Source organism: Meleagris gallopavo, chromosome 1, assembly GCF_000146605.3.
Source record: "Meleagris gallopavo isolate NT-WF06-2002-E0010 breed Aviagen turkey brand Nicholas breeding stock chromosome 1, Turkey_5.1, whole genome shotgun sequence".
Classification (NCBI taxonomy): Eukaryota; Metazoa; Chordata; class Aves; order Galliformes; family Phasianidae; genus Meleagris; species Meleagris gallopavo.
Window position 1 is genome coordinate 48,680,027 of NC_015011.2, and position 13,481 is coordinate 48,693,507.

The window sequence follows — 13,481 nt, forward strand, 5'->3', positions numbered from 1 at the left end:
CAAGGCCTGGGAAAGGAAACAATTTAGTGGTTGGACATGCAACTTCACACATACTCTTAGGAATCGGACAGGGCAGAGTTGAACTCTTTGTCCCATTTTCTTTTTCAGTTTTTTCTCCCAGCATCAGGAATTATCTTTGTCCACCTCTGCAAGCCACTCATTGCTTTTCCCAGTTTGACAAAGCCAACTTGACTGCTTGTTCCCTTATAGGCAGCATAGTTTTCCCAGTATCAGCACACCCTGGGTTCCACAGCAGCTCTCTTCTGATGCTTATGAAAGGTTCCTGTGGCCTTTTTTTATGTGAGAAATGAGAAAAGACAGCAACAGGGAAAAGAGAAAAAGCAAAAGGCAAACATTTCTCCACTGTGATGGGACAGAAGGGCACAGGCAAGAATTTCAGCTCTGCAACTTATTTTGAGGTATCCTTTCCCCTCTGCATAGCACACAGTTCACGTGCACACCCTGAGCTGAAGCTCCCAGAGGAGCTGACCTCTTGAAGATCCCTCAGGTCACTATAAATAGGTAAATTATTACAGCAGTGAGACAAATTATTTACGTATATCTTCTCAGAGCAGAAGAGTTGGACTCAGTGATCCTTGTGAGACCGTTCCAACTCAAGATATTCTATGGTTTCATTAATTTTTTTTTTTTAAATGTGTTTTGAAGTTCTCTTTTAATAAGTTGAACTACAAACTTCTTAGAAACTCAGCGAGTCTGCAATACTGAATGTGCATTTCTAGTCTCTAGATTAATTACATTAATAATCTAGGCAAGCTAATCTCCTCTAACTCAGACAAATTAGTATTTCCACATGGCTCATTAATCCCTAGCTCTTCATTTTAAGACACATTGCTTCATAGGACCAATGAATGTGGGAAAAAAAAAAAAGGAAAAAAAAAACAGCTTGCCAGGAATATCTCAGGCTGGAAGGGCTGAGAACAGCAGAAGAATGGCCTGAAATTTATCTAGACATATACAGAGGCATTCTGTAGACTCTCCACCTTCCATTTATTCCCTCCTTTTAAAATAGCCCAGCACATCATAGAATCATTAAGGTTGGAAAAGACCTTTAAGACCATCTAGTCCCACCATTCACCTACCACCAATATTGCCCACTAAACCATGTCCTTAAATACTACATCTGCCCTTTCTTGAATATCTCCAGGGACAGTGACTCCACCATCTCCCTGGGCAGCCTGTGCCAGCGCATCACCACTCTTTATGAGGAGAAATTCTTCCTTATATCCAATCTAAAGAATATGTTTTTCTCTACTCCCCCTGAGACCAGAATTCCAAAATTAAGGAACAGCCATGTATGGAATGTTTTGCCATACATGCTATCGCCATCTGGACAAAGGAGGAAGGAATCAAAGCACCTGCAAATCTGGTACAATTCCACTTTAGGCAGTACGAAATCTACAATCCAAATAAATTACATGTGATAATTTTCAGTGCTTGTATATAATCACACACAAAGTCCCTAACAAAACAAGGAATGGTTCTGGTCATTGTACTTTGGGATCCGGCCTGGGGATCATCTCCCTTCCCTCACAGTCACTCCCAATTTGGAGTGATTTTTCTGTTCTTTCCAGGTATTTGATCCCCAAGGCCCAAAATCCTCAGTTGTAGGTGCCACTGCTCACAAATCAATTGATACTGTCACATATCGTATTGATTCCTGTAGTGCCTTGGAGCAGCAGTCTGAAAAATGCCAATTTCAATTACTAAACAAAACAGGAGATTTATTTGTGATTATACGACAAGAGGAAGATTACCACCAACTACATTCTGGGGAAAAAAGAAATCAAATGTCCTCACTTCAACTAAGATGCAGAAGTCTATAACAGGTATTTGATGCATTCAGCTACATCTTTTCTTTTTCCAAACTGAAGTACTTGCTTTTATTTATGTACATATTAATTAGCTCCACTGAGATATATAAAAATGTATACACAAAAACATGCCATTGTACCACAGGAAAATACCCCTCAATGCGACTCAGACTCATGAGAGAAGTGTGACAGGGAGATTTTTGAGTGTATTTTCCTGGACTCTCCTGCGCTGCACAAATTTTATGAATTCCACCTGGATCCTTTTAAGGTCCTCCCTAGCTGTTATGTCCAAACTTCTCATTGGTATTACTGAATTTAGTCTGACAAAACACTCGCAAGAGGGAACAATATCTTATGGTAGATATGGAGAGAGGAGCTGAAGGGGTAAGTGCAAGAAGCCACAAAAATGATTGAAGAGATGGAACTCCTACCTACAAAAACAGGCTGAGAGAGCTGGGGCTGTTCAGCCTGGAGAAGAGAAGGCTTTGGGGAGACCTGAGAGCGGCCTTTCAGTATCTAAAGCTGTCTGTAAGTAAGAAGGGGACAGGCTCTTTAGCAGGGTCTGTTGGGATAGGAAAAGGGGAAGTGGTTTCAAACTAGAAGAGAAGAGATTTAGACTGGATATAAGGAAAAAGGTAGCAAGGCACTGGAACAGATTGTCCCAAGATGTGGTGGATGCTCTGTCCTTGAATCCATTCAGGGTCAGCCTGGATTGTGAGCATCTTAATCTAGCTGAAGGTGTCCCTGTTCATTGCAGGAGAGTTTATGAAGGCAGACAGAGAAGCCCGTGTGGACTCTGGATGGCTTTGACTCAGATCTTCCATAGTACAGACGCCACAGGTGAAGGTGGCCCATCCAGTACTGCCTCAGTTGTCAAGAACTTGATATTGCTGATGGGATCTCATGTCATCCTAATACTTTTCCACTGTATGCATGTAACATACAATGACATATGACACTGTTTTTGTGACACACAAAAACACATGACAGTATGCAACACTTTGCTACAAGCAACGCGACAGCTCTATGACATGCAAGAACATGTATGTAACACACAACAAGCAACATTGTTTTTATAAGCTTTTCTCTTTATCTCTCCAGGTCATTACTGCCAGCGAGTTGGCTCTTAATGATGATGAACTCTGTATAAACATCTGCCACAGAGAATCACAGAGACATTTGATAGAATCACGAAGGTTAGAGAAGACTGGCAAGATCATCTAGTGCAACCATCCACCTACAACTGCTGGGTGAGAACAGGCAATAATTTGAATTGAGGTTAATTGCTAGACAATAATAAATGTCATCATTACTATGGTCGTTATATGCCTTGTCAATGGTATTACAGTAAGAATCACCCAGAATCAAAGAAGAAAGAGTTCTGATGGAAGCAGAACTAACTTCAGCAAGCTGTAATCCACCACCATGCATCATCCCTTTCACACTGAAGGACTGTTATAACAAGATGGTGTCAAAAGTCATGGACTAAATTAACTCCATGGACAATTTACTGGGACGGCCTCCCACTGGGAGGGGGAAGGGAAGTAAGACTGCTTGGTGTTAAGCTGCTTGCTGGGTTAAACCACACCACCACGTTGGAAGAAACATACTATCACATGCAGTCAGGTGAACTTACTCAGAGCTGAAGTAAGACAGGAAAAAAAAAACAAAAAAAAAACACACATCATTATGGTGGTGTATGAATCTGAGCCCAGTACCACTAAGCCAGACTAGGAGACCCAACTGCACTCCCTGGTGCTACGAGGCTGAGGAAGCCCTTCCTCTTGAGACTTCCAGCCACTGGAAAAGGCAGCGCCTGCTTAAGTCCAGAAATTAAAACATTTCTGTATTATGAGAAGGTTTGCCCATAGGAAAATCAATTTGAACCCCAGATGACAGAACTGCCTGTGCAGTAAGTCAGGAGCAAGGGCAATGCTGTTATCCTCCATGTCCATGTGACTCTCACATTAGGACCTCCAGTCTCAGGGCAAGATGAAGAATAAAACTGAATGCTAATACTCTAAATGAAGTGAAAAATCATTCAAAAATTCAACTTTTTTTTTTTTTCCTTGCCCTGCTGGCCTTCTCCCTCCCTCAGTAATGCAACAGGACACTCTGAAGGCTAGGTGCTTCCTGACAACTAGTGACATGATTTACACTTCCATAGCACATTTCAGACTAATAGATGTGAAAGGAGACTTTAAACTATTCTTTGTAGAGAAATTCTTATGCCTGGTTTATGATAAAACACTGCATCACAGAAGTATCACATAGTAGCTTCATGACAAGCAAAGATGAGTATCAAAGGTAGTTGCATGGGGACTTCTGGTGGGGTTTCTCACATTGGTTCTGGCTGGAACAAAAAACCCAGCATCTTCCCCATTCTTAGGAGGGATGGCACAGAAGGCTCAACAGATACAGGTTTTTGTATCTCAGAAGATGATATGTCCTAGAGCCAAAATCATAACAAGAAACTGGAAAAACTGGAATTAGTAGTAAATCGAAAAGAAATTAGTTCCACTTACAGGGTCAGTCCTCACCATGACCTACCATAACCTATGTCTTTCCTCCAGCACTCTCTCATCAGGCTCATAATGACTTCGGATGAAATCCCAACCAAGCTCAAGGCAATGTGTCTGGATGCAGAGGGCTAATTCTCTGCCGACACAAACTGACAAGATGCCATTGAGGCTGATGAAGCGCTATCAATTTACAACAGCTGAAGATATGTCACATAAGGTAATCAGACTTTAAAAGAAATATGATGGCAAGAGTCCTAAACATTTCCAAAACACTCTGCTGTCAGAATAGATCTCAGAGTACAAAGCCCTACTTTGAGAAGTTGTCAGAGACCCAGATGGGTTGCTGATTTTATCCTGCCTGGAACATTGTGCATCCACCTTTCACCCCTTTCCTGTTATTACTAATTTTTTATTTATTTTTTTTTTTTAATTGTACCTTAAGACCCTGAGAGAAGTCTCTGATATTATGCCAGCCTCAAAGCTTGGCTTAGAACAGGACAAATACTTTGCCGAGCTTTTTCCTCCCTAACTCCTTGTTGCTACATTGCTTTATCATTATGCCTGTAAAGTGTGGAGTTTCAAAAGAGAAAAAACAACCTATAAAAGACAATTAATAATATATGCCAGCACTCTCCAAACTGTTCGCAACACTTCCTTCAACAAAGCATTGAGACAGAACAACAGCAAAAGTTGCTAAATAGCATGCAACAAAGATACACCAATGGAAAGGTAAAATAACCTTCATTTTTTAGGATCTTTTATCCAAAGTATTTCTCAGACATATGCATATCATATAGGGATCATTCATCCAACCCTGAAATATAGCTACTTTCACATCAGAACTAAGTTATATAACAGCACATAATAAGTATAGCAGAGTCAGAGAGACGAAAATGAAGAGTAACTGTTCTAGTTGAATCACCCAGCAAGTGCTAATTCAGCAGAATACTACTTTCTCTAGATGAGATTTAGTGGAACATTCAGCATTGCATTCAAACTCCTGTGGAAGACATTACAGTATTGCTAATGATTAAGCCCTTGGGTTTATGGCTAAATGAAAATCCAGTACCTTTGGTAACAAAATACCTCTGCTACAGTGTGAGAGAGCTCGAGTATTACCTAGTGAGCCATCAGCTTTCATTCATGAATTACATGTACTTCCTCAAAAGTCTCCCAGCTGAGCATCAGTCAGTGACGCCTAGTAAAGCTGAATATTTCTCAAGAGCCACTGTGATCGTAGACCAGGCACGAGCCTCATTCTCACACTTCTCTTAGGCGAGAAGCACTCAGTGTTGTTTCTGAGGTGGGTCAGGCAGGCCACAGGATGTTCTCATGATTACACTAAGAACTGACTAGGGGATTGCACAGAGAAAGGAGAGACTATATTTCTGTCTGTGAACCAAACTAATCAGTTTGGACGCAAAATCCCCCCCATATCAGCTGGAGCATCAAAACTCGTGCAGAAGTAGCTGGGAGGCTTGCATTCAGGAACCAGATCTAATTGTCAATTATTTGTATAGATGCCTACTGCCATATCCTACACTCAAAATGCATGTGAGGCAGGACCCTTGCTGCCTGTAAGTGCCTAGTTCCCATTTGTTTGCATCATAGCAAACCTTTGAATGGCCAGAAATTTCTGGTGATGGGAAGTCAGCTTTGCTCAAAGGCTTCACCAAGGGCAGGTCCTGCCTCACCAACCTAATGGCCTTCTATGATGGCATGACGGGTGATAAGGAAAGAGCTACTGATGTCATCTATCTGGAATTCAGTAAGGCCATTGACATGGTACTGTGCAACATCCTCCTCTCCAAACTGGACAGATACAGATTTGACATGCTGACTGTTTGACGGACAAGAAGCCAACAGTGAGATTGTATCCAAAAAACAGTGGTCAGTGGCTCTACGTCTGAATGGAGATCAGGGGCAAGTAGTATCCCTCAAAGGTCAGTACTGGAACTAATGCTCTTTAATATCTTCATTTACATCAACAGTGTGTGCACCCTCAACAAGTTTGCAGATTACAGCATTTTGTGTTGCTGTCAGCACACCTGAGAGGTGGGATGTCATCCAGACACAGCCAGAGATGCTTGAGCAGTAGCTTAAGAGAACCTCATGAAGTGCAACAAAGCCAAGTGCATGGTCTGGCACCTGGACTGTGGCAACTCGCACTACTAGTACAAGCTGGGGGATGTAAAGGTGGAGCATAGCCCTGCTGAAAAGGACTTGGGGGTATTGGTAGATCACAGCTAGACATGAGCCAGCAGTGTGCCCTCATAGCCCACAGAGCCAACTGTGTCCTGGGCTGCTTCCAAAACAGAGTGGTCAGCAGGGAGAGGGAGGTGATCCTGCCCCTCTGCTCTGTGCTGTGAAACCTCACCTGGTGTACTGCACCCAGATGTGGAGTGCTCAGCACAGGAGAGACATGGACCTGTGTCCAGAGGAGGACCACAAAAATAACCCTCCCTATGAAGACAGGCTGAGCAAGCTGCTTCTTCAGGGCTGTTCATCCTGAAGAAGAGAAGGCCCTGGGGAGATCTGACAGCAGCCTTTCAGTACCTAAAGGGGGGCTGTAAGAAAGAAGAGGATAGACTCTTTAGCAGGGTCTGTTGGGATAGGACTAGGGAAGATGGGGAAACAATTTCAAACTAAAAGAGGGGAGACTTAGACTAGATATAAGGAAGAATTATTATTTTTTTTGAATGTATATATTCTTTACAGTAAGGATAGTGAAGCACTGGAACATGTTGCCCAGAAAGGTGGTGACGCCCCATGCCTGGAGACATTCAAGGTCAAGCTGCAGAGCCTCTGAGCAACACGATCTAGTTGTAAGTGTCCCTGTTCATAGCAGGGGAGTTGGACTAGATGGCCTTTAGAAGGACCCTTCCAACTCAGTTTTATGATTCTATGAATAATCCTTCACAGCACTGGAACCACAGCTTCTCTCATTGGTAGTCCCATGCCTCTTTGTACCTCCAGAAAGAAGGTAGCAGGAGCAAAGCCACCAATTTAAACCCTTCTCCACTCAACTTCAGGTGCTCAGACTAGCTACTACCCACTGCTCCTCTTGGCAACAGCTTCATTCAGGAAGAATTACCAAGAGGTAATAGAGGGCCAAGATAAGCACTGATCTCTGTTAATCTCATACCAACTATCACTATAAAGCATGCTAACAGACAGGATTCAGCTCTCCCTGCTGTGTCGGCTATGAAACATATGGCTTTCTGGACCAGAAGGCAGCCTAGGCTCCAAAGAGAAGGTATTTGTGGCCTGGCATGGTTCATAGGACTGCCAAGCGTGATCTGCCTTTTGTCCCTACTAGATGATGGACAAACAGAACAGTTTGTGTCCTGCTCCCAGAGAAAACTGCACAAAAATCTGTAATGGTGAGAAGAAAGAATGATGGTACCCTTTTCTCTTAATCCCCCCCCTGCCCTCCTCTCCCCAGAAAAACGACCGAACAACTACAGTATCACCACACCCACAACTGATGAGAGCCAGCCTGGCTGTAGGTGCACCTCCTGCTGAAGCAATATCACCTTCTGTCACTTTCATCTGTCTGTGCCTCTTCCAAACCCACAGCAGTTAGAAGAAGGTTGCAGGCAGACGTGCCTTCTTATCTTTGCAGTCTGCTTTCTTATTCGCACATATATCTGTTTTCTGTGGCCTAAAATATCTGGGGATATTGTTTTAACCTGTAGCCAAAGCAGATCTGACTAGTATGAATTCACCTTTGAAGAATAAATAGGAACATGGAAAGGCTTTGGAATCAAAGCTATCGCAATCAAAGATTCGACATCTCAGCTTTGTCTAAAGAGAGCTGATCTGGAGATGAGAGCCCTTGCAACTTGAGAAAAGATAGTATTAAACAACTACTGCATGCCTCTTTCAACTCCTATTCCTCTTAATTTCTCATCTCCACATGGCTTTTGTATTCCTAAAAGCCATCTCCTTCCAAGCTTTTTAGTGCAACACACCAGCCTGAACACAGGCAATACTTTGCCAAACCAGAGAGATTACTGGGACAGACCCTCATCAGTCAGTCAGCACCAGCTGATAAGAAATAATTCAATACAGTCTATTCTACAGTGTCTGACCCTGAGACACTAATCCAGAGGCTAATAGAACAGTAATCCTCTGCTGATCCTCAGGCTCCATTTCCCCCGCTCAGCCCCATATCATTGTTCCTGGCTAGATCAGCTCTTGCCACCCTCCATCTCCCCTCTCCCCTACCTCATTCTCTCCTCACTGGTGCAAGATTGTACCTACCTTTAGGACCATCCTCATCTGTTCATATTGTTACTTGCACCTTGCCTCCTGAGTGGCTGCTATCCCTAAGCACAGGGCATGTCTCTGGATTTTTGTTTGGAATTGAGTTTGTCTCTAAAGCACTGCGGTTGCCCAGACCCACTGAGTGGTGCAGAATGGTATATATACAAATGAGCTGGTGGGAGGCCCTGGTTACAACACAACAGACTACATTTAGACTGCCAGGAATTTGCTCATTTGGAGTGAGAAGCCGTAAGTCATACCACAATCATCAGGCACTCAGGTTTACTTGATCTTCCTGTACACATCACTGAGAGCTATGGGTAAAAACGGAGCAAGGGAAGGGGACTTCTTTACTCCAATTTCTAAGACAAAGCAGCACTTGAAAAGAGCTGTTTCTTATCACATCCAGATTCATGGAAGACAGTGGAGCTGCAGTAGTGTCCCTAACTATGGAATTACTATTTAAAGAGGATTAAAAAGCTGACTATGATCTTCATTTTCAATCTGTTCCTACTGCCTCCCTTTCATTCTTCCTAGTCTCCACATACCAAGGAAAATGGTTGCACTCTAAAGGCTTACAGGTTGGAGTGTTTCTGTTGCTTCTTCCCCTCTAAAAGGGGATAGCAAAGCAAAAAGCACAGAATTTATAAGCAACAGGATTGCCTCAAAAATACATGAAATCTCTAAAGTCACATCATACCTAGGTATAAAATAAATGCTAATAATAAAACCCCATCTAAAAACCTCCATCGCTCATTGAGGTTTTTCATTGCCACCCATTAGTAGTCACAAGCACCCGATTCCAGAGCGAGCCCAGCTGCTGGGCACAAAACTTCCTGCACCAGACCTTACCCTGACCCAAGGGGAAAGCCAAGCACACACATGCATCCTTCTTCATTCAGTTCTATGGGAAAATCTTAGGGTGAGGAAGAGAGCTGAGAAAGACACAGTAGTGTATGCCCATCTTTGCTGAGGATGCAGCAGCACCACTCTCAACCAACTCCTGTCCTCTTCCCATCAGGGGATTCGAATGTGTCAGCAGGATAAGGACATGACACATCCCTGATGGCCCAGCATTGGCTCCAAGAGGAATCTTAGTCATCTGAACAAACTTTGGAGTGCAGACACCCGCTAAGAACGGACATAACCACATCTTGTGGCTCCTGCTATATAAAATGCTAGAATGTTCCTTGCCCCAAGTTGTCATCTATTCGTTATGCAGTGACCGACAATCTGCATGTAAACCCTGCAGATACAAAAGATCCTAAAGCAGGTGGGCAATCTTGCGTCCTTCCCACACACCACCATTTCCTTCTGTCCTACAGCCAGAAGAATTTATCACCCCCCTCTCTTTCCTGCCAAGCATACAGGAACCTTGCTGCTCTATCCGCATTGCTTCTGGCTACCTGTTGGCTCTGGACATGACAAATCTGCATCTGATGGACAGGTCACAAGAGGTCAGTCAATGAAATCACATTGCTGCATCAAGATCTGGAGACGTGAAAGCAAGGCTGCAACCTCTTCTGACCCTATTACCCACTCCTCACTGGGGAAATCTAACCTGTGACAGCCATCCCGCATCTAACTTCTCCCCTAGAGATAGCTTCTGTCCTTAAGCACCTGGCTAATTCATTTGAGATTACAGTCACAGACACAGCATATGCTTGCTGTAGCCATGCCTCTCTGTGCTCTTTACAAAGCCCAGGCAGCATGAGGATGCAGCACACGGAGGCAATGAAGGGGGACAGAGAGGGGAAGGATATTTGAGTGCTGACTGGGCTGTCCTCCTGGTGAAGGACAATGACAAGCCAGGATTCACTATCCGCAGCTGCTCCCATTTAACTGCTTATGATGACTATTTACAGAAGGAGAATAATGAAATTATCTGTTTGTTTTTTTTTTCTTTTCTTTTTTTTTTTCCAGCACGCTCTCTTCCAGAGGAGAGGCCAGTGACAGCTACCCAGGGTGCCTCCAGCCCTCTCTTTACACCCAACTGCCAGAATCACTGAGTTTGTATGTTTGTATGTACACACACAAACGCACACACACACACTTTTCACATCTTCAGACGTGAAGAAGGCTAAGAAAGCAGATGGGAGGCATGGGAACAGATTGCCCAGAGAAGTGGTGGATGCCATCCCTTGAGAGATCGAGGTCAGGCTGGAGGGGCTCTGAGCACCATGATCTACCTGTCGACGTCTCTGTTCATTGCAGGGGAGTTGGACCAGTTGGCCCTTAAGGGTCCCTTCAAACTCAAACAATTCTAAGATTTCATGTTTCTAAGTCAAAGACTGATGAAGATCCTGATGAATGCTGTATCAGTTTTGGTGACCCATCACTGGCACGTGCCAAATGAAGCACTGTTAGACTGCTCCCAAACCTCAGCATAGTGTTTATGACTCAGTGTGCAGCTGATCTGGACTGACCTGCAGCATGCTTAAGACCAAGAGGCTATCCCCTGCAGGCAGCTGCTATCTGACACTTCATCACCACCAGGCAAACCAAAGTGTTAACCTAAATTCCCAAAGGCTGAGCAATAAGTCTGTCTTGACTTCATGCTTACGCCTGGCTTTGGCTAAGAGAAGGAAGCACAGCTTCACCAGCCTCATCTCATTGACACTGAATGTGGCACAGCTGAAACAGAACTTGGCCAGATGGTATTCTCAGGAGAAAAAGACATTTCCTACCTCGCTGCTTTCTTCACCTTGGGAAGAAGAGCAATAAATAAATAAATAAATAAAACGTACTTTGTTCCTCCCCTTGTACAGCTCTTTATTATTCCTTGCTTGCTTAGGTTGTGCACACAGAATCATGCCCCCAATCCCCAGTCTATGCTTGCCAATGCTTTGAAACAGTCCTCAAGGGGGAAGTCAAACAGCCTGTGCTGTTGAGTGCTGTTGTATGAAGAAAACAGGCAAGCTCGCTTTCTTGAGCAGTCTCATTGGGTTGCAGCAACCTGCAGGTTTGTTCTGTTCTCAGGGGAAGGTTGGTACTGGATGATGTTTATGTCCCTTCTAACCCAAGCCATTCTGTGAGTCTATATTTGGGGTTTGGGAGGAGCAGGTGAAGCAGCTGCTCTGCTCTTTCAGAATTTCACCAACTTCTGGACTGGAAGAGACTTACTCCCATGGCTATCTTCTCTCCCATGAGAGGGCATCAGTAACTCTCCAGCAGGCTCAGAAGAATACAGCTGCTTTAAGCTCCCACCCTTAAAGCTAACAAACAAATCCCTTTGTTCTCTAGTCAGCCCTGGACATCATGCATCATTTTTTCCACCATCTCCTCCAGTTGTGAGCATTGTGTGTAGCCACTGATGGATGCTGATGGCTGTGGGTGGGAGGCTCAGTAGCTTAGAAGCATTTTTCCTTGAGTAAAGTGTACAAGAGAGGGTTACAAGCACAGGACTGTCCCTGTCAGCCAGTTCATTTCCCTTACTTCCATCCAAGTGAGTGGGAGAGAGCTGTCTGCTTGCATTGAAGTGGCTGCACTGTTGACGAGCTGCATGCCAGCAAGGAGTTCACTTTGGGAAAAGCATGAAGTGCAGCAGGGCAGCTGAGACCCTTTTAAAACAAGCTTGTCTTTTGATAATCACAGTAATAAGATCTCTGGTGGAAAAATCCTACCTAATAAAAAGTTCAGTAAGTCCAAGGAGATACTGAAAGCTAGACAGAAACTAATTGGTGAAAACCTGAGGCTTACTCACTGCCCATCAATATGTTAGCCTGTGATATTCCTGATAGAAGAACATAACCCCAAGCTCCAGAGTTACTGCTGCTAGGAGGATGGGCTGAAACTGCTGGGAGGCAGCACTACACTCTCTTCAGAAGGAAAGGGAGAAAGGAATAGATCAGCTACTTCTACAAGGGCAATTGCAAGGAACGGCCCGAAGTCCTGTAATCACTAAGACTGGTCAGCCTCTGCTTCCATAAAAAGCATTTCCACAAGGAGATCCAAGCAAATTGAGAAGATGGTTTTAACAGGCGAGTGTGCAGACAAGTGTGAGCAGTAACACAGGAGTAAGGCAGGATGCCAGGAAAGCACTTCCACATGATGTAAGGCAAGCTAAGAGATAGCTTTGGCTGCAGAGTACAAGGCAGGAGAGATGTGAGGACTTCTGAGCAGTTGCTCAAATAGGGCCATATATACATTCCTTGCACTCAGAACAAGTTTTCCTGCACTATCAAAAACATGGAAACAATCCCTGCACTTCAGCTGCTCAGGTCAGGAGATGTCATTGCTGCTTGGAGGAATTTTGGGGGAATGCTACCTCCCTTTCTGCAAGGAGCACTATCACACAAACCCCAGTAAACAGGAAGGATTCACAGCATATCTTAGGGGCATGGAGCCATTGGTACTCAGTCTCTCTAGCACTAAGTCCAAGACTCAAAATAATAAATGCAGGTCATCAAATGTATGAAAATGGTCACAAGATTAAATCCTGGGCCTACAGCCCAGGAGTACCCATCCCTAAACCCAGCTAAGACACAGAGAAATTGAGATGCAACACTGGGCAATGAGACTGCCAGTTCAACCCCCCCACCCCCGCCTCCTGAGTGCTACACAGGAAGATGAGCAAATTTACCTTTCACTCCTTCCTCCACTAACTGTCTTATCACCATAGCAACTGTAATCCTAGGTCATGCTGCTAGGAAATAAATAAATAAATAAAATGCAGCACAAATGAAGATGCACACTATCACCAAATACAGCCTTGGTGGTAGAATCTAATTTCCATTAGAGACATAACAGTGGTTTTGCATAATTATACATATATTAATGCCCAACATGCCCATCTTCAGTTAAAATTCATGAATTCCGTTCTAAATAAAAAGCATTGCTCATTGCAGATTTTTTTTTT

At 43.8% G+C, this 13,481-nt stretch overlaps 1 protein-coding gene across 1 annotated transcript in view; it reads right to left on the reverse strand.

Moving 5' to 3' along the window:
* GRAP2 (GRB2 related adaptor protein 2) overlaps positions 1–13,481 on the reverse strand; it is a 102,187-nt gene that overhangs the window by 88,244 nt on the left and 462 nt on the right. The window lies entirely within an intron of this gene.